We start from the raw sequence: 13,337 nt of genomic DNA, 5'->3' as shown, positions 1-13,337 counted from the left end.
GTTTTTTTCCCCTCATTTTCACAATGAATTTATTGAAATACTCCTGACATTCTGTGCCGTGTGTGTGGGGTGTGGGGTGGGGGGTGGGGGGATCCTGCGCAGTGCAAGAGAAAAATGGAAGAGAAGGAGAAGGGCATTATGAGGACAAGAGAGGGATACATTCACTTTACATTTTTTCCTAAATATGAGTCCTGGAACCTCTATTTCTTTCTCTTTTTCTAAAACAAAAACTCCTTGGTTTATTTGTTTTATGATTTAATTAGACATTTACCCTGAAAGTTTTCCTTCTCCTGACAAGAAACTTCAAGCTGGAAGAAAAGCTTGTGGGATGTGGGGAAGCTCTTATACATCCCATTTTTCATTTGTGCTTAGATTCCTTTAGTGCACACAATTTTTTTTTAAACTGAAACTTGTTGCAGAATATTAAGATTTTATTCCTTATTCTAGGTTCCATGTCAAAGCTGAATTTAGGTTGTTGAAATAAACTGACCAGACAGGTTAAATTAGACAGAGTGCTATAGAAAATTTTAATATTGGACAAGATAAATATCTCTTCTTTTGGTCTCACACAGAAGCTAAAGTCTTAAAATACAGACAATATCATCTCTTGAGCAAGAACTCTAACTCTGAGTCTCAGGCTTCACAATTACCTAAAGTGCTAAAGAACTACTAGGTTATACAAAGAGTAAAAGCATTTCAGATTCTAGAAACAACAGTTAAAGCTCGAGAGTAAATGTGACAGCTTTAAGAGCTGACAATCGAAGCCCAAATTTTCTTATAAGCATGTTTTAAATTATTTTTTTATTGATATATATTATATATTCAAATACCATGTAATCATCCAAAAGTGTACAATCGGTGGTTCACAATATCATCATATAGTTATGCATTTATCATCACTATCAACTTTTTTTTCTTTTTTGTGAAAAATAACATATATACAAAAAAGGCAATAAATTTCAAAGCACATTGCAACGATTTTTTTTTTTTGTAGAACAGATTGCAGAGTTTGGTATAGGTTATAATTCCACAATGTTAAGTTTTTACTTTTAGCTGCTTTCAGATACTGAAGACTAAAAGAAATATCAATATAATCATTCAGTAATCACTCATTTCTTTAACCCTATCTTCTCTATACAACTCCAGCATCCCTTCAATCTTTCTCCCACTCTTTAGGAGTGTTTGGGCTTTGCCCATTCTAATCTTTTTCATGTTGGAAGGGGCTGTTGGTAGTGTGGGATGGGGAATGCAACTAGTTGATGTGCTGGAGAGGCTGACCCCTCTGCATTTCAGGACTTATCTGGTCCAGGGACCCATTTGGTGGTTGTAGGTTTCTGGAAAGTTACTCTATGCATGGAAACTTTGTAAAGCACACAATTTTATTCAATTCTAAAAGAACACTCTGACCTGACCCTTTGCTGTCAGCTTTATGTTTTGGCCATGTGTGGCCCTTTTAGGAAACCCCAGTTTATTAGGTAACTATGTGGGGGAGTCTGTTGGGAGTGGGTTGACATAATCACTGCCCACTAGTCAACTAATGTCATCCTAAAATTAACCTGCTGCCGGTGCACATTACAGTGCAAATTGTTTTCATTAAAATCTGCAGGGCTCCATTAAATCTTAGGATATACAAGACCCAGAGCATAAGGGTTTCTCTGTCTTCATGTCTGCAGGGTTACTGGCCTACTAAAGGTACCAGGTAACTGATAAATGTTCTCACTTGCCACTGCCTTATTAAAACCATTTTATTTGCAAATGTCCAGTACACAGATAGCTCAAAGAATTCTTCCTGTTCATTTTTTTTGAAAAAATTTTAAACTTTTTTATTATATAGTTTATCAAATATGTAAAGCAAAAAAATTAAAAAAGCAATAGTTTTCAAAGCACTCTTCAACAAGTGGTTATAGGACAGATCCTAGAGTTTGTCATGGGCTATCATATGATCCTCTCCTATTTTTCCTTCTAGTTTCTCCAGAATAGAGGGGGCTTAAATATTTTTTTTATCATCACAATAAACTTTTTTTCCTTCTTCTTTTGTGAAAATTAACGTATATATATATATAAAACCTTCCTGTTCCTTTTTAAATTTTCATTTTATTTAGCTTTTCAGGCTACTGAGGAATGAAGCTAGCCTTATAGGAAATTGCCTTGGTGTTTCAGATGATACCCCACAAGGGCATATGGATATAGAGTAATTTGGGGAAGTTCACATTATTTTAACAAGCTACCTCAAGTGGCTTTTGGGAGAAAGCAGGAGGTACCAGCTGCTGAACGTTTTAAGACTGCTTTGGAAATGAGTGGAACTGGGGCAACCCAGTGGCCTTGGGTGAGTTATGAACTGCTCTGTGACTCAGTTTCCTTGCCTGTAGAATGGAGTTATTAATAGTACATACATCATAGGATAGTTATAAGGATGAAATGAGACAGTGCAGGCAAAGCTCTGGCAAATAAATATCAATAAAGCAAAATAGAAGATTAACATTTTAAAAAAACTGATGGAAGTTATCTATGAAAATAGACAAGTTGATCTAGGGATCTTTGGTAGTTTTTTTTTTTTAACTAGTTGAACTACTTAAACATGTATGTTTATTTTCTCAAGTCCTTATTGGGTGATTGTATAATGCTAAAACACCAAGCAACCATATTCATCCAATATTGGATCATTATTTTATGACTGTCTGCTGTTCTTATCACTGGGCTAGGTGCTGGGAACACACAAATAAATCACCACAAACTTTAAGAGAAGTATAAAATTGAATAACACAACCCTTACAAATCAAATTTGACCAGTTAAACCATCTTAGCTTAACCCAAAAATTTCAATTTTGCCTAACAGTTTTTTACTTCTTGTTCCCAAAATATAACCAGATAAACCCAAATGCTGTTTTTCTTCAGCTTAGAAGTGAATTTACATGCTGAGGGTTATTATACTCGTCTCTCAGTGTTCTTTGTATTTAGTTATTTAGGTCTTGTCTGAGTAGCAGTGGAAAGGGTGGTTTTCACCGTTTTAAGTCATAAATTTCATCTGGAAGCATTCTCTTCCAATCAGATCTTCACCCCAAATCCCCTGCTAAATTGATATCCTAGAGCTGCCTTTGTCTCTCCCAAAGGCATATAAACATCGTAAGGGTAGAGACACATCTTTGCTCATGTTAATTTCCAAAGGATCGGGATTAATACAGAGTTGCTGCCATTTTCATGTTCCACACTGAGCAATTTCAGTAGCCACCTGCCACACTGGGGTATTACTGGGGTGAAGCAGATGTTTAAATAAAGTCCCTAATGATTGTGTGTCCAAATTGAAACTCCTCCTGCCTAACATTTTTATTTTTTGATGAAAATGTGTTCTCCTAACTGTGAGGTCATCACCTGACCCTGAAGTAGTAGCATACGCTCATAAAATTCCTCATCCAACTTTAAAAGCGGTCAGGTCACTGGCCACTTCATTAACTCACTATGAATTAAAATAATGAGTTTATCGAGTTCTTGGGCATTTTAAAATTTAATATGCTCACAAGGAAATGTGGCTGAAAACTCTAGTCATCATGTGAAAGTTTTGTTGCTGCTGATTTTTAAAGATATGTCCTTTGTTTTCCCCCTAGGATATCAGTTATTTTTTTGGTTCTTTCTTTGTTCTTTGCTTCTTCCCTCCTGCTCTTTCTACTTCTTCCTTCCTCCCCCTGCTTTTTTTTTTTTAATAGAAGCAACAGTCACTGTATGATGTGACATATGTTGTTACAACATCATACAGAATACTCTTAATTCTGAACTACCACTATTTTATTTTTCATACATGCCTTTTATAGGAACATGCTGTTTTCCTCAATTCTCTGATATGTGGTATTTAGGAAAGAAGATTTTTCATAGGAGTACCGCAGGAGATGGGATGGTTGATTGGTCATCTCATTCTTTTATTCTGTCACCATTGACTTGCTATTAGGAGACATGTGAAGATTATAATGTACTTACCCACAATCACATTTAAAAATTGACTTTATTTTTATAGTATCAACATGAATGCTAATTATCAGAAATTTGGAAAATATGAAAGCACACAAAGAAAAATTGTATTCTCCTATTATGCTGCTATGCAGAGGATGTTCCTTTTTTATACACATATAAACACGTATTTTTCTATGGGGATTATCTCAAATTCGCGATTATATTATATAATTTCCATCTGTTTTTTCCTCTTAACCATAGAATGTTGACATATTCTCAAATTATTGAAATTATGTTACCTCAATGACTATCATAAACACACATGCATTAGAAAATAAGTTTCATGACCATACTTATTTTTACTATATGTAATATATTTTGTTATTTTCAATCTTCCATCTATTTAACAGGCTGGTCATGGCCCACTAAATTGACTTCTTGGCTCATTAATTATTTGTGACACACACTTGAAAACTTCTCCTTTACCATATGAATTTTATTGGCTGTATATTATAGGACAAGTCATAATGGATTTGATGTCCTACATTTGGACATTTAAGTTGCTTTCAGTGTTTTCTGAGTCCTAAAACATTACCACAAATGAATGACAACAGAAAACATGTATGTATAGATACATGTGTGTGTACATGTGTATATTCACATACAGATGTGTACGTGTATGTGTGTGTGTTTCTATGATAAATGTCTGGGCATGTAATTTCTGGGTCAGAGTTTGAGCAGTGAACATGATTTTAAGGTTTGTGATATGCATTGCTAAATTTCCTCTAGGAAGCTTATATAAATATTTATATTCTCAGCAAGCTGTGTCTGGGGGTGTGCATTCCTCCCTACCCTCACGAATGAAAACCACAGTTTTTAAGTTAACTTAGAATCTGAATTCACTGCGTCCATCATTCAGCTGTGAGGGGAGAAATGTTTTTGGCAGCAATTGGTCTGATCCGTAATTGAAGATTGTTATTGTGTCTCAATTATATTATGTTAATGTCCCATACAATATGCTCTGCAGGTGAGGTTTAGCATTTATATTTCTCATGTATGCCACTGAAAATAAATGTATATTTTAAATTTTTTGTGGGGTACATAGTCTGGGAATTGAACCTAGGTCTAAATAAATGTATATATTAAAATTGCAAATGCCTTATAGATCCCTTATAATTTTTATTCTCATTGGCTATGAATCTTTCTGATTGTCTCAGAAGTATATGAGTTCAGTGACCATATGTTGCGTATTCTCCAGTACAGATCTCATTTCAAATGCTTCTGGTCTCCATAGGTCCAGTATAATTCTTACTTGTTCCTGTTTTTGAGTTGGAAAGTACCATCTCTGAAAGTATAGGTCTGTACCCATATTTCAAACAGCCACTACTCTATAGTCAGTTTGCAAAAATCTCAGTTGCCTAGGAAAAATGACATATATAAGTTCCCTTTTATTTTTAATGGCAAAAGACTGGAAACCACCTAAGGGTACTTTGGAGTGGGATTGTTAAGATAAATGATAGAATATCCATATAAGGGACAAACACAGTTGTTAAAAAGAATGAAGCAGCACTGTATGTACAGATACGGAAAAATCTCCAAGATCTATTGCTGATGAAAAATGTAAGATGTAGAGTTGAGTGTAGTGTAAATCCTTTATTTATGAACTTCTTTAATAAAAAACCGTGTGCATGGTGACTTATTAAAAATGGATAATGGGAAAAATAAAGGTTAACAAATAGCTAAGATATTTTAGAAGAATGTCCATCAGGAAAAAAAAAAAGCCTCAATTATCTATTTATTAATACTGTGTTGTTCCTGATTGAGAATTTTGAGTTGCGTTCTCCTAGGGTAGAGGACATCCCTGGGAATCAAAGAGAAACTCAGAAAAAGTTAAAATCACCTCCTGAATGTCCCAGCCACTTCTCTCCACTTCACATTGTTTTCACCCAGGGAGAACCTGCATCATTCAATCATGCTTAATCCAGCTAAAGGGAGCATGTGAATGCTGAATTATACCAGCTGGCGCACCTCATCACAGGAATTACGATTAGCTTCTAGGGTTGCTGATGATTCACATGTTTCATGGGAGACTGAACCCAGGGGAAAAAACACACATGTGCACACATGTGCACATATGCTTTAAAATTATAAAGTCAGTATTTATGACATTAACATTACGGACCTGGTGGAAATCCTGGGGTAATCTGAGGTTTGACTCAGTATGGAGGCCCTGAAAGTTGCATTTTTCACTTGTTTTATATTCAGGTTTTAGAGTTATTCTGACCCAGGTTTAAAGCTCGTATCTGCCAAGTCCTAGCTATGTGACCTTGAGCTAATCACTTGGCTGTTTTGAGCTTTATTTTTCTGTCTTGCAAAATGGAAAGTATAATGCCTCTGCCTTAAGGCTATTGATTGGATTTAATGAGATAAAGTGTATGAAGTGCCTAGTCCGTTGCCAGCCCCTTGGAAGGTAAACAGAATAACTGGTAGCTGCTTCTTGTTATGATGTTTTGGGAAGAGAAGCTGCCTATTTGGAAGGGTTAGTGAGAATTGAAGAAGGCATCCAGGCTGTGAGCGGCGGGGGTTGGGGGAGGAGTGGGGGGTGGGCAGGGCAGATTAACAGCACATTTAGGAGTGAAGAAGAGTCAGATACCCAGCAGGGTAGTGTCTATAAAAACCAAAATTCTAGAAGCGTCTCTAGCATTTGTTTCCTTGTGTCTTCTGTTTCTCACTAATGAGAACTAGAAAACCCTTTAAAAAGTTTTAGCCATGTAGGTTTTCTTTGGGGCATCAAGAAGAGCCTGGGGGAAATGAAGTCCCACTCAAGCCAGTTTGGGAGCAGCAAATCAAGGAATCCAGAGGAAAGGTAGAAGTTCCTGGAACCTTCCTGAAAAAGGAATGAGATACAGTGCTTGGAAAATGACCCCAGATATCTAATGGTGTGAAAATCCTGTGGTTTTCTGCATTGACCACTACTTCCAAATATATACATATTGAGCCTGCTTAATCCCAGCCTTGATGTAAATGCCACTGCAGACCCACATCATTCTGATCTGGAAGGAGCATAAAACACGGAATAGATCCCGGTCTGTCCTAGTGCCTGGATTCCCATTTGCTTTTGATGAAGTGTAGTTGGGTTTAACAATACAACCTGGGCAGGCAGAAAAGGAATAGAGGGGAAGTCACTTTCCAGGATTTTAATCCCAAAGACAGATTTCTAAGCACAAATTAGCAATAGCTTGTATTGTAAGAGAGTTGAAGCCTCTGAATTTTCACTCATTTTCTTTCCCTTCTTGTTGTCATGGGGACTTCTTTTCCTTGAGTTATTACATCTTGCACTTCAGCAAAATTTTATTGCTTCGGGACCATCGAGTCTCATGTGGGACATTTCTTACTGCTCGTGGTGTAATACACAGAGGTAATTTCTTTCAAATGATTTTTGCTTGAAGTGGTTTTCAATGAATTGAGAAGGGTGGGAGTATGAATGGTGGACTGAGTTTCCAGGATCAGGCCCAAATATGGAGCGTACACCCTCCGCCTTCCCAGAGTATTAAATGCAGGTTCTGCAAATTGCTCTGGTGGCGCATAAATAGACAGCAATCCTTTTTATTCACCTGTTTAACCACAAAAAGGAAAAAAGTATTATTTACTGCTATAATGTGTTTAAATCTCTTCTAGATCACTTCTGAAGTTTTATTTTATTTCTGAAACCACATGTTTTTATCAAAAGGGAATAGTTATTACTTCTTAAAGGTGGAGGTTAGTTGTTGTACTAGGGAAATGGTTAGACAAAGCAATTTTGATGACAGCATGGTGGAGTGTTAAATTATGTCCTGGGTATTGCACAGGAAGCCTCTGATTTTAATCTATTTTTAGTATTGTTTAAGGCTCTCCTTTGTGGCCCTTTTCTTTCCTTTGTTACCTTAAGTCCCAAACAGTAGAAATTTGGTACTGGAACAATTCCTTGTTTCATTTTGTTTACTTTCTTGCCTCCATCCCTTTCTCCTTTCCTCCTTCCTTTTCCTCCCTCTTCCTTATCTGTCCTTCATTCCTTCCTTCCCTCTCTTTCCTACCTCATTCCCTCCCTCGTTACTTCTCTCCTTCCCTCTTTTCCTCTCTCCCTCCTTCTTCTACCTCTCTCTCCCTTATCCTTTCCTCCCTCCCTGTCTCTCTCCCTCCTTCTTTCTTTCTCTGCCTCCCACCTTTCCTTCCTTCTTTCTCCCCTGTCCTTCCCTCCTTATCTCCTTCCTCCTTCTCTCCCTCCCTCTTTCCTCCCCTCCCTCCTTTTTTTAAAAATATTTTTATTGAAAAATCTTCACAAACATACAGTCCATCCATAATATACAATCGGTGGCTCACAATATCATCACATAGTTGTATGTTCATCACTGTGATCATTTTTAGAACATTTGCCTCACTCCAGAAAAAGAAATAAAAAGAAAACAGAAAAAATTCATGCATTGCATCCCCCTTACCACTCCTTCACATTGACCACCAGTATTTCAATCTACCCAATTTTTTAAAACCCCTTATCCTGCTTATTTCTTTTTTATTCTTATTATTTTACTCATTTGTCCATACCCCAGATAAAAGGAGCATCAGACACAGATTTTCACAATCACGTGGTCACATCGTAAAAACTATAAAGTTATACAGTAGTTTTTAAGAAGCAAGGCTACTGGAACACAGCTCAACAGCGTGAGGTCCTTCTCTCCAGCCACTCCAACACACCATAAACTAAAAAAGGGATATCTATATAATGCGTAAGAATAACCGCCAGGATCTCAGTCTCCCTCCTTTCTTGCTCTCTCTCTTTTACTTGCTGCTTCCCTCCTTCCTTCCTTTTCTTCCCTTCCTCTATGCTACACCTTTTTTTTTCTTTTTTTTTTGAGCACAGGCTTTAGGCCAGGAACAGTGCAAGCTTCTGGAAAATAAAGATGCCTTTATTTTATATGCATATCTGAAGACATGCTTGAGACTAATAGAAGATTTGCTTTTCTCTCTTTGCTGTCCCACAGTGAGCAAACAATTTTTTTCAAATTCTACCATGGAAATATAAACCTTTTCATAATATTTGCAAAGGAGCAGTCTAATCATATTGCTGCATTTCTAGTTGGCTTTCTCCCGTCCAGGACTGATACAGAACCATTGCATAACCTGCGAGGCACCTAGAGATTGCTGGACATCTCTTAGAATCCAGAAAACAGTTGTTTCAATCACAGCAATGGGATGAGGCTCCTGTATTTCTGTTTCTATTTTTTTTTAAACAAATACTTTGAACAGTAATTCTTCCCCCCTTCCATTTCTCCCTCTCTCACTCCCCTCTCCTGCCTCCCAAGTCCTGAACACCAGAGAAACATAAAGGAAAATTGCCAAGATATACTTTTTAGAGGCAGTTTGTACATTAGCCACCTTTTTACTTTGTTTGAGTTTTTTTAACACGTCTGCTCAAATAAATTGATATTCTCATGGTGAGCCATGTTGATATGCCATTTCTTAGGATGACCCAAGTAACCCTGCCACCAAACAGTAGGAAATGAATGATTATTTTTATGCTAACAAGCACTCTAAAGCAACAGGCTTCTCCTTTTCTGGGTTTTCACAGTGATATCCACTGACCTTCAACTGGCTCTGGGTGTCGCCATGGAGGCTGGAGCCAGGGTGAGCCTCTTGAAACCTTTATCTCATCTCATTCCTGAAGAGGCCTCAAGAAATGCCTTCTGACAATAATCTTGGTGCACAGTCTTGTGTGATTTAACAACAGAAAAACAAAAGGCTCTGCTCTGCTTGAATGGGACCAATTAGATCTCTGGAAGGCAACCGTACACCTGCAGCAGTTGAAAGCACAGGTTTTGCAATCTTAACCAGATGCTTGACCCTGAATATGTTGTTGAACGCTTCAGGCTTTCAGTTTTCTCATCTGTTGCATGAGGGTAATAATAATCCTTACCTTATGGAGTTGTTGTGCTGGTTATGTAAGATTAGTGCATGGAAAGCTATCAGCACTGGGCTACCCTATAGTAACACCGACTATTATCATCATTGGTAATAATAAAAATAATACAAGTATCCTGCAGCTGACAACCTCTAGTACTACCCTATAGATACCTTCCCAATAAGGTGATCTTTGAGATCCATCCTATGCAGGAGATTTCCAGAACCTTCTGCCTAGGCTTCCTCTTCCTCCGGGATTTGGAGAGATGCAACAGCAGAAGAGGTATTTTAGAGATTATCAAGATGGATATAAAATAATAAAATGCACTTTCTTGTCTCTTTGGCTATTGTTCATCTGAGTAATGGTGACTCTCTCTGTTTGTTCCAGGCCTGGGCGTGGGTCACTGGATTTGTTAGATATTCTTCTCTTTAAGGCGTCTTGAACCAGTTACAGAAGTTCACAGGAATCACGTATCTGAGACCCCTGTTACCTGTACACGAGCCGACACTGGACCTCCCTGTTTTAGATTTGCTGCCTTGCTACTGGAGCATCAGGCAGGCACATGTGGCATTGTATCTTACAAAGTAGGGAGTGAGTCTCTAAAATGACTTGATTTTTCCTGGTTCAGAGAGGAGTTGCATGAGAAATTAAATCCAGTTTTGGTGCCAGGATAAGACAGCAACATGTAGAGGAAAGAGCAGTGGGCTGGAAGTTGGGAGACCTGAATTCTGATCCCATCCTGCCCATTGCAAAACCTGTGTGAGACCCAGGGACTGCTTGACATCTCTCAGAATCCAGAGAATAACTGTTCGAGTCACAACAACTCGATCAAGCACTTAGAGTTCTGTTTTAAATCTTCTTTATTTAAAACATATACTAGTTTTCTTAGAAAACAGACAAGCTGTTGCAGCAGACCTGTGTGGCCTGGACAAGGCAAGCATCTGAATTTAGGTGACTCCTGTTATGTGACACAGATGTATCTGAACAGAAGGTTTTAAGAGAGAACTAGAATCCAAAAAGAATTTGATGATGGGAAGTTCAGGGTTATTTTGGGAGAGGTAAGGGAACAGTAGGTACCTTGGCCCAATGGAATTTTCTTGTGCTTTTTGCATTGTTCCCTCCACTTGGAAAATGAGTGGGGGCTTTTTGACTTTTCCAATAAAAAAAGTCTCCTCTCTTTACAGAGGTGACCGGCGGGGGCAGGAAGGGGTGGGTCAAGGGAAATTAAATTTCTTGTAGTGCCCAGAACTACACAAAGAAAAATAATCCCACACCAGTGCTAATAGTACATGTTTTGAGAAAATCTGCACCTAGAAGGCTCTTTCCTTTAAATTTGCTGGGCTGTATCTCTTCTTGCTCATTTGTGATATGAACGATGTCCTCTAAAGGTGTACCTGTAGGGTGCAGCTCTATTCCCTTCAGTTCAAGTTGCTTTTTATCATACCACTTAGTTTATTCCATCCGTAGCACTTCTCATTGTCTGATATTACCTTGTTTGTTTATCTGCTTCATTATTTCTGTATGTCTCCTTCCATGGAGTGAGAGCAATGACCTTGCCTCTCTTTCTCTCTGCTATATCCTCAGCTGCCAGAACTTTTGCCTTACAATTAATAAATATATGTTGAATAAATAAATGAATGAATGAAGACTTAGAATTCTCTGCTAATAATCTTGAGCCTTCAACTAGACAGTGAGCAACTTGTACTTGCCTACTTTGCCTATCTCTTCTCCAGTGAATGACAGGCTTAAACAACAAACTCAAGAAACTTGCCAGTAGTTAACAGACTGTCAACACGCCTGTGTGCAATTCATGTTCCTGTTTTCTATAGAACAGTGACATTGTTCATCAGTGTCAAAGTGAATTGGATGGGTGAAGTCTTAAGCTGATTGTTTCCTGAGTGAGACTCCTGGACATCTGTTTATTGGGATGGCTACATTTGGAGAAGATTATGATGTTGGGTATTGAAAGAAGCCATTTCCACTTAAGGCGTCTTTGAAATTGCTAAGTTCAGATTCGCAGACCTTTTGATTACCAGGGGAAAAATGTTATTCAGGCATTGGCATTTCATGGTTGAAATTATTAAAGTAACAACATCTCTTGATGGTTTTCCCCCTTGAGAGGTATAGTCAAGATCCAGGAGAAGTCATTTGACCAGTAATCAGGGTTCCTTCTAAGCTAAGCACATGCTTTTGCATGTTCATTTAATATATGTATATATATTTCTTGCTCTGAGCAAGTCCAGTCTCTCAGATGGAATAAATCTCCAGATCTTAGATGCCCAGTGATCCATTTATAGATAGTGAATACCTGAGTCCATGTCAGCCAATTAATTTGAAGCAGAGCCATGAATAGCAACCAAGTGTTCTAATTGTGGCCCTCATCATATGAGGATTCTTGTTGATTTTTGTGGTTGCTGTTTTAAACCATGCCAAAGCAAAGGATAATTAAAATAATGATCACTCCTTTATCTATGCACACTTTCCTTCAATTCAATAACCCATGTGGACACTACTATACCATTTGCATAGATGAAGAGACTGAAGTTCAGAGAGGTAGAGTGATTTGTCTAATGTCACACAGTAGCAGAACTAGGTACTCACGTCACATCTTCCCTGCCCTAAATAGCCTGTGTTCTTAATTGCTCTAGTAGAATGAGTTTTTCTCCCTTATTTACTTTTTAATCCCTCTGTTTGCTATGTCAAAGATAAACTGAGGCTTTAAATTAAAATATATACATATATTTGGACACCAGATGATTTGTGAATTGGGCAGTGCCAAACTGAAAGTGATTAGTTTCTCCACCGAAGGAGTGAAAAGGGAAAGTTTAGAGAGGGCAGGTGTGGAAGCAAGGAAGGCAGAGTTCTGATAGGCTGATATTATTTTGCCATTTTTACCTCGAGGGGGTCTTACAAAGTGGGGAACAGATATACATTAATAGTATGAGATATCTGTTCTGGTAAGCTGTCTTTCCTGGACTAACCATGGTTTATGACCAGATGCTGCTTATCTGTAGTTCTGCAGGGTGTGTTCATTGTTCCATTTTTTTGGACATCCCCTACAGGTCAATTGTTTTTGTTTTCTGGAAAATCTTTTCTCAGAAAGGGGTCCATCCCAGCAATAGCCAATGCAGACAGCCATTTTATTTTACTTAACTGCTAGGATCCACGGAAAAAAATAGTGTGTGAGGAAGAATAACTGAAAGTAGTGCAGAGAGATTCTTAATACTAGTCCTGTCATAGATTTTTAGTTTTTGTTCAGAATCTGTCACTATTACATTTTTTACTACACCACACAAAGTTTGTGTGTGTGCGACACACACTCTACTCTTGCAAAAATTGTTTGAATTGAAATGATTTCTATTTTTGAATCGTTTGTTTTCCTTTCTTCACATGCAGGATTTTAGCAAATGTTACAAAATTCATTATACACAGATATTTTTCTGTCCCATTTTACATCTGA

At 37.8% G+C, this 13,337-nt stretch overlaps 1 protein-coding gene across 1 annotated transcript in view; it reads left to right on the top strand.

Moving 5' to 3' along the window:
- The window catches only part of HS3ST4 (heparan sulfate-glucosamine 3-sulfotransferase 4), a 407,433-nt gene that overhangs the window by 29,974 nt on the left and 364,122 nt on the right, over positions 1–13,337 (top strand). The gene's annotated exons all lie outside the window — the stretch shown is intronic.

This window comes from Tamandua tetradactyla, chromosome 23, assembly GCF_023851605.1.
Source record: "Tamandua tetradactyla isolate mTamTet1 chromosome 23, mTamTet1.pri, whole genome shotgun sequence".
NCBI lineage: Eukaryota > Metazoa > Chordata > Mammalia > Pilosa > Myrmecophagidae > Tamandua > Tamandua tetradactyla.
Note: the sequence above shows the minus strand (reverse complement) of the source record. Positions and strands in the feature narration are given on the sequence as shown.